Source organism: Columba livia, chromosome 14 (genome assembly GCF_036013475.1).
Source record: "Columba livia isolate bColLiv1 breed racing homer chromosome 14, bColLiv1.pat.W.v2, whole genome shotgun sequence".
In the NCBI taxonomy this organism is placed as follows: domain Eukaryota; kingdom Metazoa; phylum Chordata; class Aves; order Columbiformes; family Columbidae; genus Columba; species Columba livia.
In genome coordinates, this window is record NC_088615.1 from 10,460,664 (window position 1) to 10,481,123 (window position 20,460).

The 20,460-nt window shown below is 44.7% G+C and overlaps 1 long non-coding RNA gene across 1 annotated transcript; it reads left to right on the top strand.

Annotated features, from left to right (window-relative positions):
* Positions 1 to 5,221: 5,221 nt before the first annotated feature.
* Positions 5,222 to 17,509, top strand: LOC135575416 (uncharacterized). Its single transcript, XR_010466149.1, has 2 exons — positions 5,222 to 16,434; positions 17,133 to 17,509. It is a non-coding gene; the product is annotated as an uncharacterized LOC135575416 (long non-coding RNA).
* Positions 17,510 to 20,460: the final 2,951 nt, after the last annotated feature.

Genomic DNA, 20,460 nt, shown 5'->3' on the forward strand with positions numbered 1-20,460 from the left:
CAAGCATTTTGTAGCCTTTTTTGATAAACGTTGGCGGCATGCACAGAGGAATACACAAGCTAAGTCTGTGCCTCATTACCCTGCTGCAATAAAATGTTGTGTGCTTCAGGATAGCCCTGTGAGTTGGGAAAATGGGGCGTTTTACAGTCAGGGAGCAGAGACAAAAAGCAGGTGAGCACCTTTCCTGGGATCCCACGGGACGTTGGCAGCGGGGAGTTGTATTTCTGTCTGGTGCCCTAACCACTGAACCGTCCTGTCTCCTGCTTTTGGGTGAGAGAGGCTGAAAATGCCATTGATTAGAAAGCGCTGGTGAAGAAAGGTGGGACGGACTAGACTGTGCTAGGAGACATGCAAAAATCAACAGAAGACAATAAATGGCGTCATGTAAATTAGCTTTGTAAAACATCTTTCTGTTTTAATAATCTATGCTGCTATTTAGAACACACAGGCAAGGAGATACCTTTTTTAAAAAACAAAACAAAATAACAAGATATGATTTTAACTAGACAAAATCCCTTTAATTAGTCTGAAGTTTTTACTTATGTTTTATGACAACATATTTCCATATGCATCCCAGAAAGCTGGGGAAACATGGAAATCATTGTCAGTTTGCAGCATTCACTGCTGGGATACAGCAGCTTATTTCAATGAAACATAGATAAATTTTCTGCTTGTAGAAAACATTTGTTTGGTGGTCCCTTTGTGTTGCCATCTTCCACTGCACATCTAGTTTAGGATGAAATAAATGAGCTCATGCTTGAGAATCAGGTTGTTTATATGATGCAATATTTAAATGTTTTTTGTAAGTCTGGAAACAAAATTGTCATCTTGGTGGCACAGGTTACGCGAACGAAGCCCTCCTATTGTTGTGGGTGAGCTTGAGCCACTATGGAAAGCAGCTTTCTCCAAAACAGATATAGGTTTGCACTCAGTTGAACTGATGTAGGACAAGGCTTCTATGGCTGCTCAGCACCAAGGTTGTGCCGAAGGGAATTTCAGAGTCCACCACGATGCAAGTGATGGGGATTATTAGCTGGAATAAAATAGCAAGAATTTTTGTTAATGCATGTCCCTGGGAGATGCACGTGAGTGGGTGATGGGGAGGCGCCGGGCCCTCTCCTGCTCTGCCCAAAGTGTGGGGCACAGGCGCCACTCGGCTGTGGGACTGGGTTTGGTGTGTGCATGTGCTGGGGAAGGGAAGGTTCTCGTGTATTTTCCATTTAACTAACCACAGGCCGTTTGTTTTCAAGCACTTTGGTTATTCCATTGCAGTAGGAATGGGCTGCATAACCACGGACCCCTCATTGCTGCATCCCCATCCAACACCCTGATGTGCTGTGGGGCCCTGGCCAGGAACCATCTTGTGCCAGGCTCGGTGTGGGGCTGAGTTGAGGAATGCAGATGCTGAGAGTGCCACTTGCTCTTCCTGAAACCCTGAAGCCTTTAATCTTGAAAGAATGATGGTGTTTTCCCTAAATTTCTGGTTGCCTCCATGAGGTGTCTGCTTGGCCCCAAGCGTGGCTGCTACCCCTGGGGACACCAACCCCTTTCCACCCCAGCTTCTCCAAGAAGGACCACAAGGTGTTGACCCTGAGCACTAATTACCCATCTGCAAATTGGTATGGTATTTTCCCATCAGGTTTTTAAAGCCACTGCAAATTTTCATCACGACAGTTGGCAGGGTCAGATATTACCTCTAGCAATCAGATAATTTGCTGAGGTCTACGAGCTGCACAAGTGCAGCGAGAACGGGGGTGATGTAGTGAGCTCTGATGTAGTGATCTGTGCCTCTTGCCCTGCTGCCTGGCTCCCAGCTTGACACCCGTGATGTGCCTCGGGCTCGCACCAAACAGGGAACACACAAAAAATATTACAGCAGAGGAACACCCACCTTCCCCCACCGGGGCCCTGTGGTGGGAACACAAAGCAATTTTGTTTTCTTTCTGAATTTCTTTGCTGGCTTTTTTTTTTTTTCCAAGGTGGGAGTGAGTGGCCATGTACACAAAAGGGGTTTTGATCTTTTCACACAAATGCTTGTACAGTAGGGAAAAAGCTGGAGCATCACTTCAAAAGGGGCTATTTTTTACTTGCAACTTCTAACACGGAATTTTTTTCCATATCTGTCCCACCAGATGAAGCGTTGGGAACTGAGGACACTCTCCACCCCCGGGGGGTCCCCTGGAGCACCCTCCATCCCCACGCGGGGACCCACCTGTGTCCCGTGTCCCCTCGGGAGAGCTCTGGGCCTCCCAGTCAATGCCAGGGAGGGAACCCCAGTGCTAAACAGGGGCATTGGCAGCTTCAGCTCTCAGGGTTCATATTGTTTTGGAAGAGGTGAAACCTTGACCTTCCGGTTACTTACTGGCCTGGGTAAGAGGAGAGCTGTGCAAATAAATGCAATGTATAATGAAAGTGAAAACTGTCAGAATTGGGTATTTCACACTCACTGTAAAACCGAAACCTGATTTTTTTTTTGTTGATTAAAAAATTCACTAGTGCGCTGCTTTTTTTTTTTTTTCCATTTAGAAATGAGTTGTTTTCAAATAGAGATGAGGTTTTGTTTAGAAATTAGTAAAATTTGTCCTATCTTTAAGCAAAGGGGATTTGCAATGGGAATGTCTCGGTTTGCTCAGTGACATACGCGTGTGCGTGTTCCTATGTGAGAACTCTGCTTGACAAAACAGAAAACTGAACCTGGGTGATGATGTTTGCAGCATCACCCAAAAAGGGTTGGTGAAGAGCGCTGCAGATGCGCCTGCCAAGTCAGAGAATATATCCTTTTCTTTCTACACTCTTAAATTGTTTTTTGTAAATGTTTTTTCTCTGTGCAATTTGGCAGCAGAAATACTCCATTGCAATAGCAACACTGGCCACGCTTCCTTAGCATCCCATTCTGCTGTTAGTGGTTTACATTAGCGATATGACCGATCTGATTTGCCCTGAATTCAGGATTGACAATGTCTCACCTATGTTTTTTGCTTTTGTCCTGGCCCGCACACTCTGATTGATGGGGCTGCTGCTTTGGGAGAGAGGAGCTTGTTTCTGATGGTTTTAGGAGGAGATAAACGAAGCCCAAAGTCAGATATTAATTACATATTAATAGTCATTTTTCAGAATTACGCACAGGTCTTTTTTTAATCTTTCCATCTTTGAAATAATACTATGTTTCCTGTACTTCTGCAAATCTTGTTGCTGTTTCTGCAAGTTGCCTGTCCTTTCCAGCTGTTTCCCTCTCTCCATCACGGCTGCGGCTTTATTTAACAGAAGAAGAAAAGTGGATTAGCTGTCTGCTCTGTGGTAATTACGGTGACCACTTTAGCTTTGCTCAGTGTTGTGCTGCAGCGAGCTGAGCGCTAGCACACGTGTAATAAACAGCAGGTCACAACATGCATATGGTTTTTTAAATAATCTGGGTATTGTAGGGTTTTTTTTCAAATTGGCCTTCTTTCTCATGTTTTAGCTGGTGTTTTGGATGAGAGAGCTACAATAACAAGAAAACCAGCCAAGTGTAAATGAGCCCTTAATTTTATTCGATCAGAGATGACAAAGATTATTAAATGCCAGGAAAGAGTTTCTTCTCTGCTACCCCTTCATTGAAAAACTTGCATTTTCTAAATGCGTCATTTAGGTGATTAATACAAAATGACAGACAAATCTAGTGTCTTAAAATGTGTCACACTTGTAGATGAAACAGGTAAGTGAACCTGCTCATTCTCACACAACTCTGACTCCAAGAAAGCAGCTAAAAACCATCCCTCAACACCAGTGTTCTCACAGCAAGAAAACAAAGGTCACCAGTTACAATCCAATTCCTGCTCATTGGAGCTGGCACTTGTAGAATTCATGGATTATCTGTAACCACCCATTTTTACCAAATTCAGCATTATTTCATTGGTTGCCAAAACGCTGCTGAGGTGCTACTTTGGAACAGAAATGTGTGTTGTAAAAGCAGCACAAGGGCAGCATTCAGGCAGGTCAGCAGCAAAACCTCTCACATGTGGATCATCCTGTGCTGGGCACAAGGGACAGGCTGAAGTTGTCCCATGGAAAATTATCAGCTCCATTTGGGAATGATGGGTGAATCCCACAGCCCAGATTATGCTTGATCTCAGCCTGCGGGTACCAGGGGTGCAGGTGAGCAGGCACAGAGAAATGAAGACAAATTTCATGTGAAGACAAAGTTTATCTACTTCTGATGTGGGCCATGCAGAAATAGCTCATTTCACACTGACACCAAGCAGGTGGATTCACTCACTTTTCTATTTATCACGAAACCACCTCCTCATGGTGCTTTTGACCGTAACACAGACTAAATTCTCATTTTTACAAACAAGAAGTGCTAACTATTTATTTCTAATGTTTCCAGTTCTCAAGGTCCTTGCACTGGAGATTAGGTTCTCACCTGGCTAGTTTAATTTCTGTGGGCACTGTCACCCTCTAGTGGCATCTCACTGTTGGTTTGCAGGGACAGCTGCTGAATTCTCCTCCTGTGGGTTTTGCCCATGGTCATTCCTTTCTCCCACTTATCAATACTGGCTTTGCCAGTTCACCAGTTAAAAGCCTGCAGGTGTGACAGCAGCTTTATCTGGCAGATTTTCCCTCTGGGAGTGACCCAGGCTGGTAGAATGAGGAGGGTTTCCATGGTAAGATGTCTTTGGAAGACTGGAGGGTTGTGTTTAAAGCTTTGGTTTCGGTGTTTGAATGTATGAGGAAAAGCTTGTGGGAGAATTTTGAGCTCTTGAATACTCAAGCTATTGCAAAGTGGAAATGCAGAGAGCTGTGACCAGGCAAAATAATCTCTCGCAATAACACAGCGGGGATGGGTGTGTGTGTGTTAATCACACAGCTGTGATTATGTTATTTAGTGGTTTGCTTCAGCTCATGAAGGAAATGTACAGTGAAGACATCCCCTGCTTACTGCTCAGGTCTCTGTGCCATCCCCTCTGCTGCGAAACATTCACTTGTTGTGATCAAAGCCCAGCTCTCACTTTCCTGTCTAATCCTTAAAAACTTGAGATGAGCAATGCTGTGTGTTTATCCTCATTTTTTTCCCCCTTTCTGTATCCTTCACAGCTCTCAGTGGGTTTTGGTGATGTCCTGTGGGTGATGTGTCCACAGCTGCCCCTATGCAAGAGCTGGAGGATGACACCGCTTACTGTGACGGTGCCGTGATTTCACAGGGGTTATGTCCACACAGGAGAACAAGCAAGGTACCTATAAATACAAGCAGTAATTTCCCCTTGCCAGTGCTGGGAAGGGGCAATAAGCAGGACGAGGGTTGTGGGACCTTGCCTGTTATTGCGGGTTTCTCAGGAATGATTTCCAGCACTATAGATCCCAATTGCTTTACATAATAATGCAAATTTCAGGCGCCTCTTCCCCATATGCAGCTTTGGTTTGAGTTTTCTTTGCTTGTGAGTCACTTGTGGCTCACAGCATGTGCATCACCAAGGAATATTTGTTGCATAATGAAACTGCAAACAGATAGATCCTTAAGATACCTACTAGCTCCTTCTACGATATTTTGTTACAAACTATGGAACAAATTGTGTGAGTTCTAGTCAAAATTTGAATTAAGTTACAACGGACTAAGCTGTTATTAAGTTTATGCTATATTGTACACATGACATAGGACAGAGAGCTGAAACCTGTGACTTTTTTTTTTTTAAATTAAGTGTGATTATAGTAGCTATAGTATCGTGGCTTTGCTGCGAAAGCAAAGCCTTGTCCAGTCAATCCAGCTGGTTCTGCCTTTCCCAGACACCATGCAAAGCCCCAGGGAACTGAGCTGCTTGAGAGGTGCCCTCTTGCTCGCTTAAGAGAGGAAGGAGTCATAAAATTAGTGACGAAAAAGGCAAAATCGGGCTCTCCAACCTGTCCTGTGTTATCTGGTAGCCTTGGCTCCTGCGGAGATCCTTGCAAGCAGCCCTGGATGTGCACCCTTGGGTGCGTGGCTTGGTGTAGGAGAGACCTTCAGGAAATGGAAATGCACTTGGGTTTAGCTCTGTAACTTTTACTGCTGCCAGTGTCTGTCTGTGCAGCTGAAGGACTGAAAGGTCTCAGCTCCAGGAAGGCAAAAAGTGATGCGGTCAGGTCTTCTCCTCGGGGACAACCTCATCCCCACATGAAATGCCATCAAGGGACCTGAGTGTTGCTCTGGTCTGGCTTTAAAGAGCCTTGCAGCCTCAAATAACACCACTGCTCATGTCTCATCCATAACAATAAAAACTTCATATGTTTTTTCAGGGTTTTATTTTTAAATTTAAACTATATCTTCCCCTATCCATATGCCTCTCCATTTAGCAACTGCCCTGTGAACAGGGGAGAGCGAGCAAACAAGGAGCTATTCTAAGAAAAATTAAGGTAACCACATCTGAAAAAGAAAGAGCATAACCCTCACAAAGAGCAGAAGATGAAAATAAATGCTTTGAGATCAATTAAGCTAACTACTGTTTTTTTCCTTTTCTTTTTTTTTTTTTTTCTTTTCTTTTAAAATTTATTATTACTCCTGGTTGGAGCTAATGAAGCATAATGAAACTGCAAACAGATAGATGTTTGAGATACCTACTAGCTCCTTCTACGATATTTTGTTACAAACTATGGAAAGAACTGTATGAATTCTGGTCAAAATTTGAATTAAGCTATAAGAGCAAAGCTATCGTGAATTTTACACTCTATTGTATATATGACTTATAGGATAGAGAGCTGAAACATTAATTAAATGTGATTATAGTAGCATACAACTCTCTGTGGAGCATCCATATGTTTCTGCTCATATTTTTAATGGTGGCAGAAAGAAGTTAATAAAATTGTTACTGAGGAAGGTAAATGATTCTGTAAAGATCTTTCATATGGGAGTGTTACTGGTATATCCCTGGAGCCACGGTTACAAAAGTATTTAGGAGTTTGTCTTGAGAATGACCCAAACCACTAAAGAGCAGTTATTGTCTGCTGAATATATGTAGAGCTTCTCTTCAGCCACAGTAGGATATATGCAAATAAAACAAAATTTTTGGCCTTAACTAACTTTACACTGTGCTGACAACACCGGGACTTTGGTGGAATTACAGCCCTGTGGAAATTGGTGGTAAAGCTGTCGGCTTCACCAGGGTCACCCCCTTCACCCCTTGTCCCCTTTGCTGCCCAGGACGGGACCTGCGCTTGGGCAGCGAGTGCGTGTGGCCCTTGCAAGTGGAGAAGGGTCTTTTTGATTCTGTTGGATGATATTTGGGAGGTATGTACGTCTTAACAGTATTGAAAGGACATTCATATTTATTCACCTTAGAATCTTGGCTTCAAAGGAAGAACTTGCCATTTGTTTTCTCTTCAGTGACGCACTTTACAAAAAGAAAGGGACCATATTCAGGAAAGTTGCTTTTGGGGGTATTGCCAATTACGATATTTAGAAAGCTCAGGCCTGATTAAGAGGCAGTGAATGGAGGTCAGTTTGTCTACAGGTGCAATTCTCGGTGCTGTGGGTGACGGGGCATGGATAGGGAAATCATGCTCAGTATTAATCTTCAATTGCAGCTTCTTTCTTGTGAGGTCCAAATCTACCTACAGGTTGCCTTAAATAGCTCCTAATCAGCTAAAATCCAATACCTACCCATTGCACCATTCCTCACCGAAAGCCAAATGCCAATAGGGGTTGGTGGGGCTCCCTGGACCCGGCCAGAGAGGTTCCCTTAGTCTGCTCGCACGGCAGAGGATGCTTAAAGCCAACATGTAATTAACTGATTGGTATTAGACCAGGATGCTGTGGTCAACTCTTGTGAGAGGTCATGAGGTCTCCACTGACCACAGGAACTTGGTTTTGCATCTCATGGCAGGTATGGCAAACCCTCAGTGGATGTCTCTGTATAATGTATCAGGCTTTGATCTCTGTAGCAATCCTTTACGCCCAGCATAATAAACCATGTTTAGTGCATGGGGAAAAATCCACTTACCTTTTCTGCTGACTTTGTCCAAAAGATGAATTGGACACCTACTCTGATAATTGCTTTCAAGTTTCTTATTCTTCTCACTAACCTGTTTTGAATTCATCTATAGAGAAATGATGACTTAAATTTCGCCTTTGCTCCCCATGAGAAAAGCAAAGCAAAGGGGGTATACTATTTTACACAGGTGTTCTGTAGTATCTGTTTTTATATCTTTTGTGAAAGGAAGTTTGGGGCTTTGGCTTGGTTTCAGTTGACATTACCGCAGAGCTGTGGTACATCTCCTGGAGAGCTGGAGCACAAAGGGCTTGGTTAGGACTTGTACAAAGGGTTAATGGACCTAAACCCATTAAATACAAGTTCTGACAGCGTGGGTCAAACTTGTATGTGTCAGTCTTTGGATTCTTCCTTTCTCATTCTCCTAATTGGGCTTATTTTCTCTTTAAAAATAATTGGCAGAATTTTATGATGTGAAAACAAAAATAAGACAGCTGCTGAGATCTGTGAAGGCAAAACATTTTCATGTGATTTGGAGTTCATGTAACCTTTCTGTCAAAAGATGTACTAAGAGATGCATTTTGTCATGACCTGCTTTTGGCTGGTTGTTGGTGACTGGGTGACAGAAATATGGCTTTTCGGTTTGGTTCATGTAAAACAACATGTGTAGTGATGCCCTGTGGATCAGTCAGGACCAATCAAAAAAAAAAAATGAAGGGGAGAAAAACTTAATCCGCTTTTCCCATTGATCTCTGAAAACTCAAAAAAACAAGGGAAATCAGTCGGAACTTCTTCATTGTCATATTTTAAAGAACTTTACAGCTGCAGCACTTGTGACAGGAAAAATGACTCCACTGTCCCTCAGCGCTTGGAGATAGGATTTTCATGCCAACCAAATCCTTGCTCATCAATTAAGCTGCAATCCAGCTTTTTGACAAATGTTTGTTTAAAAATAACCTGCATGGACTTGATCTCCTTTAAAGAAGACTTCCCAGTAATTTGCTGGGAAATCAAAAAAGGGAGGAGAGAGGAAAGAAAGGGGGCTGCTTGGGTGGCAGCAATCCTGTATGGGATCATCACCTGGGCTGCTGCAAGACTGGGCACAGATCGTGGTGCTGGGCCCTGTTTTGGGGCAGGGATTGGGCATGTCTGTGCTGGACATCCTAAAGCATGTCTGAAAGTGGGCAGGTGTCTTTTCCAGTTGCTCTTGCTCCAAGGAAGGAGCAAGGTGTGCTGCAGCCACGTGTGGTCCAACAGATGGTCCAGTGTCCCCTATGGGGTGGTGCCATGGCCAGGAGATGCGTGTCCCTGGTCACAGACCCACTGCCTGCTCTGCTCTGTCTCTGGGAAGAGGTAAAGGCAGAAACCCAGCTCAGGTCCTAACAGTTTTCTGCAAGATATCCATTATTTTGCGCTGTCCACTCATCGGTTCTGTGAATGATGTGTTTCTGTGTGCTTCTAAGCAACTGATGGGTGTCTTTGGACTATAAATCCACATTATTTCCCACTGGATTAATATGTTGCATGACATAGTTCTGCTCCCTCTTTAGGAACAGGTATTCCTAGGTTTCAGTGTCTGTTATAAAGTTCAGCATGATGAGCTGAAAATGTGGATTTTGGTCTTATTCAGAAATATAGGACTACAATTTACTGTCTCGGTGACTATTCCCAGTGGTGTATTTATAGATTTAGGCTTGACATTTCATGGAGACTTAATGGAGTATGCTCCCCACAATGGAAATATTTTCCTTATGCATTCCTCCTAGAATGAGTCCAAGGGATAAGGCTGAGTAATTCCTTGAGGGTCCTCTAAAAACTCCAGCCAAAATATTCGGGAGAAGAGGGAAAACAGTCCCCAGTTATTCCATGGGCTGGTCCGGGTGATGTGTTGGATATGCCTAAGCTATTGGTGGTATTTTTTCAGAGTGAAATTTGCTGCTTTGCCCAAGTCCCAAGCAATATCCTTTTCTTTTTGCAGTTTAAGGGGGATTTAAGTGAAATGCAGACCTTGTGCTGACACTGTCTGACAGTGTATTCCACTCAAGTGAGCAGAGGGAATTGCAGGAGAGCCCTTTAAGCTGAAGATTTATATCATGTATATATCAGCCACTCCTGATGTACAGTTCAAACCCCTGAGAGTCCCTCTGACATCCAAGTATTGGAGGGAATTGTAAAATTTAATGTGACTACAAAGTTTCTGCTGGCTTAATAACCATCACATGAATAAGTATCATTCAGTCTTGTAGAATTCTATAGGATGTGCCATTTAAGACTATGAACAAGAGCCTTTGTTTTTGCAGCACTTTATGTAAAGCCTTGTAATGTTTTTATAGCTCTGCATTGCTTTCATCCCCATTGCATGAGGTTTTCTTACAAGCAGTGTTTTGGCAGAGAGGAGCTGAACGGCTGGTATATGAGTTTATGGAGTTATTGCTGCTGTTCATCTGCTGTTGCACAGAGCAATGAATTCCTACCCAAGAAAGAGGAGAATATTTCGTCTAGATCCAAATACAAACTGCAGTAGCTGTGGTGATGTCTTGGCACTGCTCATGCCCTGCATGGAGATGTCAACTGCCAGATTTGGTTTTATCATATGGGGAAACAAACTCTCTAATGAATGAAACCAGATGCACAAAATTGTGCTGAAAGACCTACAGTCACTTTGTAAAGAACTCCAGCCAGAAACCTTGGAAAAGGCACACAAAAACATTCATAGAATTTATTCTTGGCAATTAAAGGTAAATATGCATTATGCAGATATTTGCTTTTAGCTGCACTATACCCATTCTCTGCATTTCTGCACAATCCCTGTAGTGCAGGACTCCAGCACGGTCTGTCTGTTCCTCATCATTCTGTTTCTCACCATGGGATGCTGGCCAGGAATAGGGCTGGGGGTGGTTCCCTGGGGGTTTTCTTCATAGAACAGAAAGATCCAGAAACACAGCAGTTGTAAGAAGGGCAGATCTTCTGACAGTAGGTAAAGCAAATGCGAGTTAATCCTTTAAATGAACCAGGCTGGTGGAAAAGCTTGAACAAGCAGCTGGTTTCAGTTTGGACAATTCCCCTTGACCAGAGTGGTTTCTCCAGCAGGACCCACATGGATTAGTCAGTACAGACTGCCAGTCATCCCCCACGCAATTAGCATGTGTTGCAACATGTTATTCTATGAAACAAGCTAGTCAAAACTCCCTGAGAGCTACTGAAATGCTGCTAAACTGAAAAATAAAATGCCTTGTGAAAAATGGATTGAATCCGAAGATATCTTGCAACTTTACAGCCCAAATCGCTTTAAACTTCTTTGATATTAATTTTATTAATACCATTCAAATGAGAACCCCATTGTAACCTGGGTGAGAGACTGTTTGGTTGGTGATTTTTGTTTGGTTCGTTGTTTTTTTTTAAATTCTCCAAATCGAATTATTAACTCTTCCCCAGGAGCCTTATTTTCACCTTAGTATAGCCAGCAGCTGCTGTTAGAATATGCTGCAGTGGCAGACTTGACTGTCAGCCAAGGCGTGGTGTCACCAGCCTGGGTTGGCAAATAGGCAGCAATAACATCTGGGATGGAGGTAGGATGGGTGAAGGCGGCTGATGCCATTCCCATGACACGTGGGGACCAGCAGAATAAATGGGAGAGCCAGAATTCTCCAGGTGAATCTGAAATGTAATTAAATAATTTGTGTTTGCTTTAATATAGGGATGTCTGATATTATCTGTCTGCAGCATTAGTCTGTGCTGCTGCCTTTGAAGCTAATAATTGGCATTAGGGTGGTGTGTTAGCTGCATGATTTTGGAATGAATATTAGTTATACAGACAAATGGGCATTTTCATGGTATTACCCACTACCACATGATGTTACATATTCCTCACTAGTGGTTATGTTCAGGTTTGGGCATCACTGGGGTTTGGGGTTTTTTCCTTAGCTAATTAAGAATTGTGAGAAGGGCAAAAAATATTTGGGGTGTTGGAGAAGAAAGGTTAAACCAGCAAAATATAGCAAGCTTAGCCAAACGAGGCTTAAGGTGGTCATGGCTTGTGATGCTGGAGGGGTTTAGCACTGAGGATGCCACCATTCATTAGTGCACCGTGTGGAGCAGCAGTTAAGGGTGGAGACAAGCAAAATGCAGATGAAATAGCAGGACGTACCCTCAGAAATGAAGTATTTAAAGCCCAGGTTAGTCCCTCAAAAACTACATTGCTATAAATCTTGGGGAGGTTTGCTAGAGAGCAATCCCAGCGAAGGGCAGGCTGGAGGAGCCCAGGAGCTCTTCACAGGCTTTGGTTCTTTGGTTTTGGGTGTAACATTGCAATGGGCTTACATTAGGTATGAGTTGGATCTGGTTTGTGCAATGGCCTGAGTTTTTTTGGATTACAAGTTCTTAGATGATGGCCACAAAGGAATTTTAATTAGGAAAGTAAGAAAGATTCTGCTGGGAGACGGGCAAACCACGGTAATTATTGGCAGTGAGAAAGTTAGCAAAGAGCAAGTAGTCAGGGCATTTATAGAGGTCTTATTGAGAATTACATTAATGTAATTTTTAAGGATACCAGCGAAAGAATCTTTCATAAGGAAAATTACTCAAAATGACAGTAGTGTCCACTCCTATGCTTTATCCAGTGTTCAGCTGCCCTCACAAGCTTTAATGAACACGTAGATGAGGATCAAGCTGGCTCTGTGGCCACTGAACATGTAATCACCACAAGTGTTGGGATTCCTGGAAGAACCCACCAGGGGATGCTGATTCCATGCTGGTGTCAGTGGAAGCTCCCAGGCCCCAGCAAGGCAATTGAGATGCCCAGAAGAGAGCTAATCTGTCTTGCTGGGCAACAGATCCAAAGTCCTCTCAAGAGTGGGGCAAACTGCACAGCTTAAAAGCAATTCTGTATTTCCAAATGCATCTGTCTTGAAGCCAAATATTTAAACATCAAAATAAAATGACCCTTTACATTTTTTCTTTAGGAAATAGTGGATAGCTTTTGCTCTCCTCTCCAAGATCCTGAATACCAAGTAGCCTGGGAAGGGGATCATCACCATGCCAGCATAACACATCCCCTGCACTGTACTCTGAGTTTAAACTAACATGACCCACCATGAGAATGCTCCTGGAGCAGCAAAGTGCTTGCTTGGCTAAATCCAGCCTCCTACTTCTGTCAGCAAAACCAGAACTGCACAAATTCTCCTCTGCCACTTCTGTGTAGGGGAGTCAGGTCCAAACGTGTCACTCTGTACTACTGGTAAAGCTTTAACTTTTCTTCATAGGTGGTCAGTTGATGGGATGGGCAGAATTGCCGTGTACACAGCTAAAGGCTGCTGTGACTACAGGATGCGTTTACTGGTCAGGGAACGACACCCACTGCTTGACCTAGAAGACATGCCTGGGCTGAGCAATGCGCACGCCTACGGTCTTCTCATGGGAATAGTTCTTCCATTGTACATCAGGGCACTTCACGGCTTTTGTGGTATCGCGTGTTTCCATCTTGTTGAACCATCTCAGTAGAAACACCTAAAAAGTTCATACCCTTTTTGTTCCAGATACCGTCCTCTGGCCCTGGCTAAGCTTGGAGTCAGTGGTTTCCAGTAGCAGGTTGCACTTCTCAGGTGTATTCAGAAGATCAAATTGATTTTCTTAGGCTCTGTGAATTTGTTCTGTTCCCTGCTAAGGTTACTTCTCTGTACATCAGCAAACTGGGCTGCTACCAAAGACATAGGATGTTTGTGTCTATAAGAACAAAACCAGTATTTACAACAGATATTTTCCTGAGAGGATCCTGGCTCTAACAAGGGCACTGCTCTGGGCCAGACTGCCAAGGTATTTAAGTGTTGGTCACCTTTGAAAGGCTGGTCTTTAACCTCTTGATCTTGTATTCATAATGAAATGGGAGGGGTAACAGAAACGTGCACTTTCTGATGTGGATTTTACTAATTAGTCTAAATGTTTCTACAACATGCGATATTTAAGGCCGTGCACACCATTAATGCAAACTGCTTACTTGTAACGGAGTAAACAGCATCGGACAGACCACAGTGCCAACACCAGCAGACTCCTGACTTGGGAGACTGTAAAAGCTGTTCGCTGTGCCCAATGCATGTGGGAAGTCAGCAGTGGTGGGTGGTCACAACAGGCAGCATCCCAGGCTGCTGCTGCTCGGAAGGGTGACAGGTACCCCTGTCTGTTACTGGGAGCTGCAGAGCCCTGTTCTTCCCCACTGTTGTGTACACGTCTGGGACCAAGGGGCGAAGAGGCTGCCCAGGAGGTGGTGGTGGCGCTGGCACTTTGTGCCATTCTTGGGCACGAACCGTGGAGCTCCGGCTTCATCCAGGGCAGAGATCTGATGAAATGGGGTTCTTCTCCCATTGATGAATGCTGCAAAGATCAAAACTAAGTCCTTTTGTAGTGGTGACTGGTCTTTCGCTTAGCACCTCTTCCCACCTGAGTCAGTCACACACACTGAGAAATTCACCCACTTGGCCCACCTTGGCTGGTGGGTGCTGCCTGTAGAAATAAGGTAAATGGCTTACCAGAAATCACTCTATGAGCTGGTAGCTCTTGTCATTTATTATGAAGCACATGGCACATCAGAAAAGGGTAACAGGACATACATTTTGTTGATGCAGAAAGCAGATGATACAGTGACTGGGTGCTGGCTGGGGAACATGTGCTCAGTACCACAAACAGACCCATCAGTGCCAGCCTCAGCATGAAACTGGTGGAAGCTTTTCTTATAACAGCTATTGTCTGCAGTGGATTTGGCAGCTCTCTGTTCAAGCCCACATACCTTCAGCCAGGAGTAGTTTGACACAAGATATAGATGCAGGGTGGCAAGAGATGGGGGAATGAAAGGAGCTCTTGTCATCTTCCTGTTAGACACGTGTTTTGAGTCAGCTGGAGCAGCTGTAGCCTGATACACAGCCACACTTCTGCAAAGACTGAAGTCGTGTCCAGCTCTGCTTAAACATTCTTGATCAAATCATATAGAAACTGCTCATTAGGTCCTACAGCCTGCAAAGACCATTTATTTAAGTTTCAGTTAAAATCTTCTATCTGATTAAGGTAGTATAAAAGGGCCTCATCAATTCATGAGGTAGTTTAAAGGGAGAATTTTCTGTATAAATAAGGTATATGGTAGATGTCACAGACTGAAAACATGATTGATCTGTAAGGATCTTCCCCATGTCATTAGAGACTGTATTACTGTTAAGCACAGAAAAACAGATAACTCCTTTAAGTAGTTAATTTGAATATACAGAAGCAAAAGGAAGAGTAGGAGGAAGATGTAGGTCAAGTGCTTCAGGAAGATGCCAGGCAAACATTCAAAGAACTGCAAGATTGGTTTTTACCAGTGTCAGAAGTAGCTGTGCGCACTTCAGCTGGTAGTGCAGAACTCATTTTGCTCCTATTAAAAAGAAAAAAAGGAGGCAAATAAGTAACACTCGATAGCGGTGCTGCTGCTGTGCAATATGGAGGCACTTTGGTGCAGCTTCTTGATGTCCCTGTTTGGGACCCCTGTCTGGGAGGTGTCAGAGTTGTCACCTGCTGCCACCAGCCCTGTCCCCAGGAGCCGCCTCTGTCACAGCCCGGCTTGGCCAGTTGTCATTCCTGCCATAACAGCATGAACAGCTGAGGCCAGCAAAGGGCTGGAAGGAGAAATTGCTTTTGCTTCCTTTATAGTGTGGTCAAGGAGTGGGATTTTCTGATAGATTTCTCTGATTTCAGAAGTGTTAAAGGATGTTTGAGTTTGTATGAGACTGGGGAAATTTGAGCTCTGACCCCCGTGCTCTGATCTGCTGGTTTAGGTCAAAAACCAGCACTACAATGCTCGGCTGAGGTGGAAAACTGAATTATGAAGCAAAGCAGTAAGTTGCACGGAATGTGAGCGGTTCAGGGCCAAACCTGCCCCGTCCGGCTGCAGTCAGGGGGTCCTGGGAGTGCCCGGGGTGCTTGGGCAGAGGGGACTCTGAAATAATTGTGCAGGAAAATCGAATTATTGAATTCTACATCTGCACGTCTGAGGCTGCCCGTGCCGGGAATGACTTGTAGGTAATTATCCGTGATGGGTTTGTGTCCTGCCTGAGCTTAATTCCACCTGAAGTTATCAAATAATCCCTCAGCATGCAGCAGAAATGGCGATTGACACCCGAGGGGCGGGTGGTTCTTCTGCAGCGCGATAGTGAAATTTAGATATCTAACCGCTTGCGAAGGAGACGCGTTTTGAGGGACTTCAGCGTTTCTGAGCAGCTCGGGAGAGCCGCCCGTCACCGCGCCCGCCGCCGCTAGGGGGCGCAGAGCGGGGGACGTGACGTGCCGCCGTCGCCTCCCTCCCGTGAGCCGTTGCCGCTGCCTCGGGCCTTGTCCCCACCGGGGCCGAGCCCGCCCCCTGCGCTGCCTGGGTCGGTGGGGACTCGGCCATGGCGCCCCCGCTCCCTCGGGCGTCTTCGTCCCCCTCTCCCCGGCCGGCGGGCCCGTGGCGGCACCAGGAAACGGTCCGGGCCTAGGGGAGGTGAGACGGGGCCAGGGGTGCCCCTCCGTCCCGGCAGCCCCGCCGCGGGGGGCGGGCAGGATCCGGTAGCGGCCGCCGCGGGAGTCCGCGCTGCGCCCCCTTCCCCGGCTCATTTCCCGGGGAGTTTTCCCGTCCCCCGCCCCGCCGGGCTGCGGTTCCTGGCGGTTGCGATCGCTTGTTCCATGGCCCGTCTCTCCCGCCTCAGCCCGCCGTGTTTCCCCGCAGGCGGCCCCACACCGAGAGCACTTACACACCCGGCAGGACCGGGCGTCTGTGCCGGCACCGCTCCCTCACCGGCCTGTCCCGCCGTGCCCTTTCCCGAGAGAGCAAAACTGGGTGGCCCCCGTTAAAACCGACATTTGGGATGGGTCCTGGTGCTAACGGGGCCGATGCGTTCCCCTCTCCTAGCTGTTGGGTGTAATCTTTTCCCAGCAATTGATGTCAGGGATCAGTGGATGAGAGCAGTTTAAGTTTCGTATAAATTGTTTAGCTTAAGCAAATGCATACTAAACAGAATAAATCACCTACAATTATAAGGTTGTGTGATTTATTTTTTTTTAATACACTCTCTGCTACATGTTACTTAGTAAGTTGAATTTGCTGAAATCTTGAACCATATAGTTCTACTCATATTTACCAAAACTGCTACAGACTACACCAAACATTTGTAAGATAAGATCTAATTTGTACTTTCTGAGGAAGAACAGAATTGACTGGCAAGAAAATAATGATTTCAAGGCTAATGTGAAGACATGAGAGACATCTGCACAATGGGGCCTGTTTTGCACTTTGCTGGGAAGAAAAGGATTCATTCAGACTAAACAGACCCAGCAAGGCTATGGACCATAAACAATGTCTACAAGTAAACAAAACCAAGGACCATCTGAGACCAGTGGAAAAGATCCAGTGAGAAGCAGGAAGACCCCAGACTCAAGTATTGCTATTGGACTCAATCATGGTCCGTAAAGATATAAAAATCAATGGTTTCCTGTGCTTGGTGGGACCTCTGTGCAGGTACCCACCTCAAGCCAGCCCTTATGCTGTTCTACGCCATTAAATTATTTATTTCTATCAATTCTGTTGCCCGAAATTTTGGTTCTTGAACAGATATCAGGCCCCCCGAGAGAAGGTAAGCAACATTCAGCTTGGCACATTTCCTTCATGCAGTAAATAATAGAGTGAACCTGCCACAGAACTCTCTGAAGTCGCACTTTTCTTTGAGTGATCTAAACATTGTTCTGTGGTAAGTAGAACCCTGAATCACTTCTCCATGACAAATTGTCATCAGAAGTGGGATGGCAGGTGGTATCACTAATTATTTACGGAGGTGTGGGGTGATTCCAAGTCCTGAATTCTAAGAGGAATAGGCTTGTGTTAATTGGCGTGATTGGAAAGCTGTGGAAGAACAGTTAACGGTGGCCAAGGGCTGTACAAAAGATGGAAAGGGAATTATTTAATTATTTGAAAAATGTTAAGTACTTGCCTGGAAGCTGCCTGTCAGGAGAGGAAAAGCTTGAATAGACAAAAACAAGATCTGAGTAAATAGAATGTAGGAAAGCAGCTGAACTGTTACTGTCCTTGAAAACTGAGCGGCTGCAGAAGCAGTTACATGAAGAAACAGAAGTTAGAGGAAAAAATTGAAATTATATTTCTGCGGGACTCTCATCCACCTGATATTCTATAGATTAGAAAACTAATTTGTGTCTCCTGAAGAATGGGATGGAAATGTTTGGAGTGAATCCTCAGACTCTGATACTGAGTTTAAAAGGCAGGGAGGTGATGAGAGCACAGCCCCCCGCACAAATAATGTGGCAGCAGGAACAAGCAGGTGTGGGGGAGCAGATCGGATGTCCTTGTGCTCTGGAAGAGTTAAAGGAGTTTTTAGAGATGTCTCAGCAGAAGAGTGGGAAAAGAATACCAGCATGGATTTTGCTAACTCGGAATAGTGTGGCTGCATCGTTTGTGTTTTTTAACAGATGTAAAAGATTTATTAAGCCCTATAACCAATGCTAATCAGATACAATGAGGATATGCTCAGCTGCAAAATGTCAGAGGTCCTGACAGGCGATATATTATTGCATCTACGTTATATTGGTGGTTGTATGCAGCACTTTTAACAGCATATGCTGAACCTGTTGAATTGGTGATGTCCCTTGGAAACTGGTGTACAGTGAAGGAGGGTGTTAATTTAGCGCAGCATACGGAGATGGCTTATGTGTTGATTACGGAGTACGATCCAGACAGGGTAGCAGTCAAGAGAAGTATTGAAATACGGCTTTTCAGAGGAGCGCCTGCCTCACTAAAATCTGTGTTTATCCCAGTAGCAACAAACGCTACAGATGATGTAGGTGCTTTGGCAAATACCCTGAGGGAAACTGATGATCTGTTGATTATGACAGTTTCATAACAAGAAACTGAAGCAGCTGCCAAACTTCTGGAAGTGCGTTTACAGGACCAAGGCTGGACAATTAATCTGACTGAAACATGGGGTCCTAATGCCACTGTGCTGTATTTAGGAATAATTTGGCATGGACAGCTTTGAGAAATATCAGCCAAGGTACAGCAAACAGTCCAGCAGTTTTCTGTACCAGCTGCAGGAAAACAATTACACGTCTTTGGGGGATTTTTAAGGCATTCGAGAGCTTTTATCCCTACATCTTCTGTGGAGGAGGCTTTGCCTGGTGAAGGGTTAATACAAGAGCACAATGAAGTTGATTAACTGGAGTCACAAAACAGCAGTGAAGTAGATAATAAATATGACCTGTTCCGAACTGCATGCTTAAGCTCCAACTCTGCATGTAGCTTGTGAACATGGACCGGTTTATATCAGATTATATGGGCCCCCTGCCTGCATCTGGGGTGTGGCAATATGTATGCGCTGCTGTGGATACAGTGTCAGAACTAAGTACAGGGGAAATGGCATTATTTGCACCAATGTATTTGTTTTTCTTGACCCTCAAACTTGACAAAATAACTCATAGTTCTTGGCGTATATGCTTTCTTCAGAGGTGATAAAAAAGCTTTCGGAATGTTACTCCTCTCAGCTGGACTCCAGGAATGCAGAAATCCATATCCACTGGTTGCAGATTGTAGACTGAAATGGCTGTTTTCCAGGCCTTTACAAAGTCTGTCCCTTCTTGGAAAACCGGGTACTAACTGCTGGCTTAAAATCACTGCACCTCCCTGTGCACGAGATGTGTGTGAGATGTGCGACCTGAAAGACCTTGGAGCTTCTGCTTCCTGGCCAAGTGTAGAGCAGGTGTGTTGTGAAGGGGCTGATCGTGGCTCACCTGCCAGCAGTGGGGAGGGACGGGCAGATGTCCTTTGAAATGCTTGCTGAGAATCTCTGCTTTTCTAGTCAGACTCAATACCCTTGTCCCAGCTCTGCCCAGTGCATTTTTTTGTGCTGCTTTGTAGCAGACCTGGCTTTTCCAGACCAGGAATTTTCACACAACTGAATCCTGTGGTGGTTTGAATATTTACGCTTCAAGCAAGGCTGGGGCTCATCAAATTCCTTTCAGTAGTTTTCATTGTGCAGGAGCAAATGATTAATGCGTGTGTTCACTGTGGCCTCTTCTTCGCCTTTTAAAAAGAGTTATTTGTGGAAATAACTCAGTCTTAGAGAGCAAATGCTTTTTAATTATATCATTAATAAAAAACTTTGTGTTAAACATTTTTAGAACAGACTCATCTGTCTTTTGAAGAAATGTGTTTGTCTGCAGTCAGGAGACAAGTCATTCAGGGCTGTTGGAGAGTGGGGGACCTGCTGCTCCCCTCATTGATTTTTAAGAAGCTCTTGAGGAAGCGCCACTTTGCCAACACTTAGAGAGAGTGCCAGGGTTCTCCATCCCTTGCTGCACAAAACAGCCTCGAGCCCATCAGCACAGGAGAGGCTGTTGGCTCCGCGGTGTCTCGCTGTCCATCTCCTCTCCAGCCTGACGGGAAACTGTACAACTTGTTCCACACCCGAGTGACAAATGCAGCAGTAAGTGTATTGGCACAAGATATTTTCATGTTTTTCTTTAA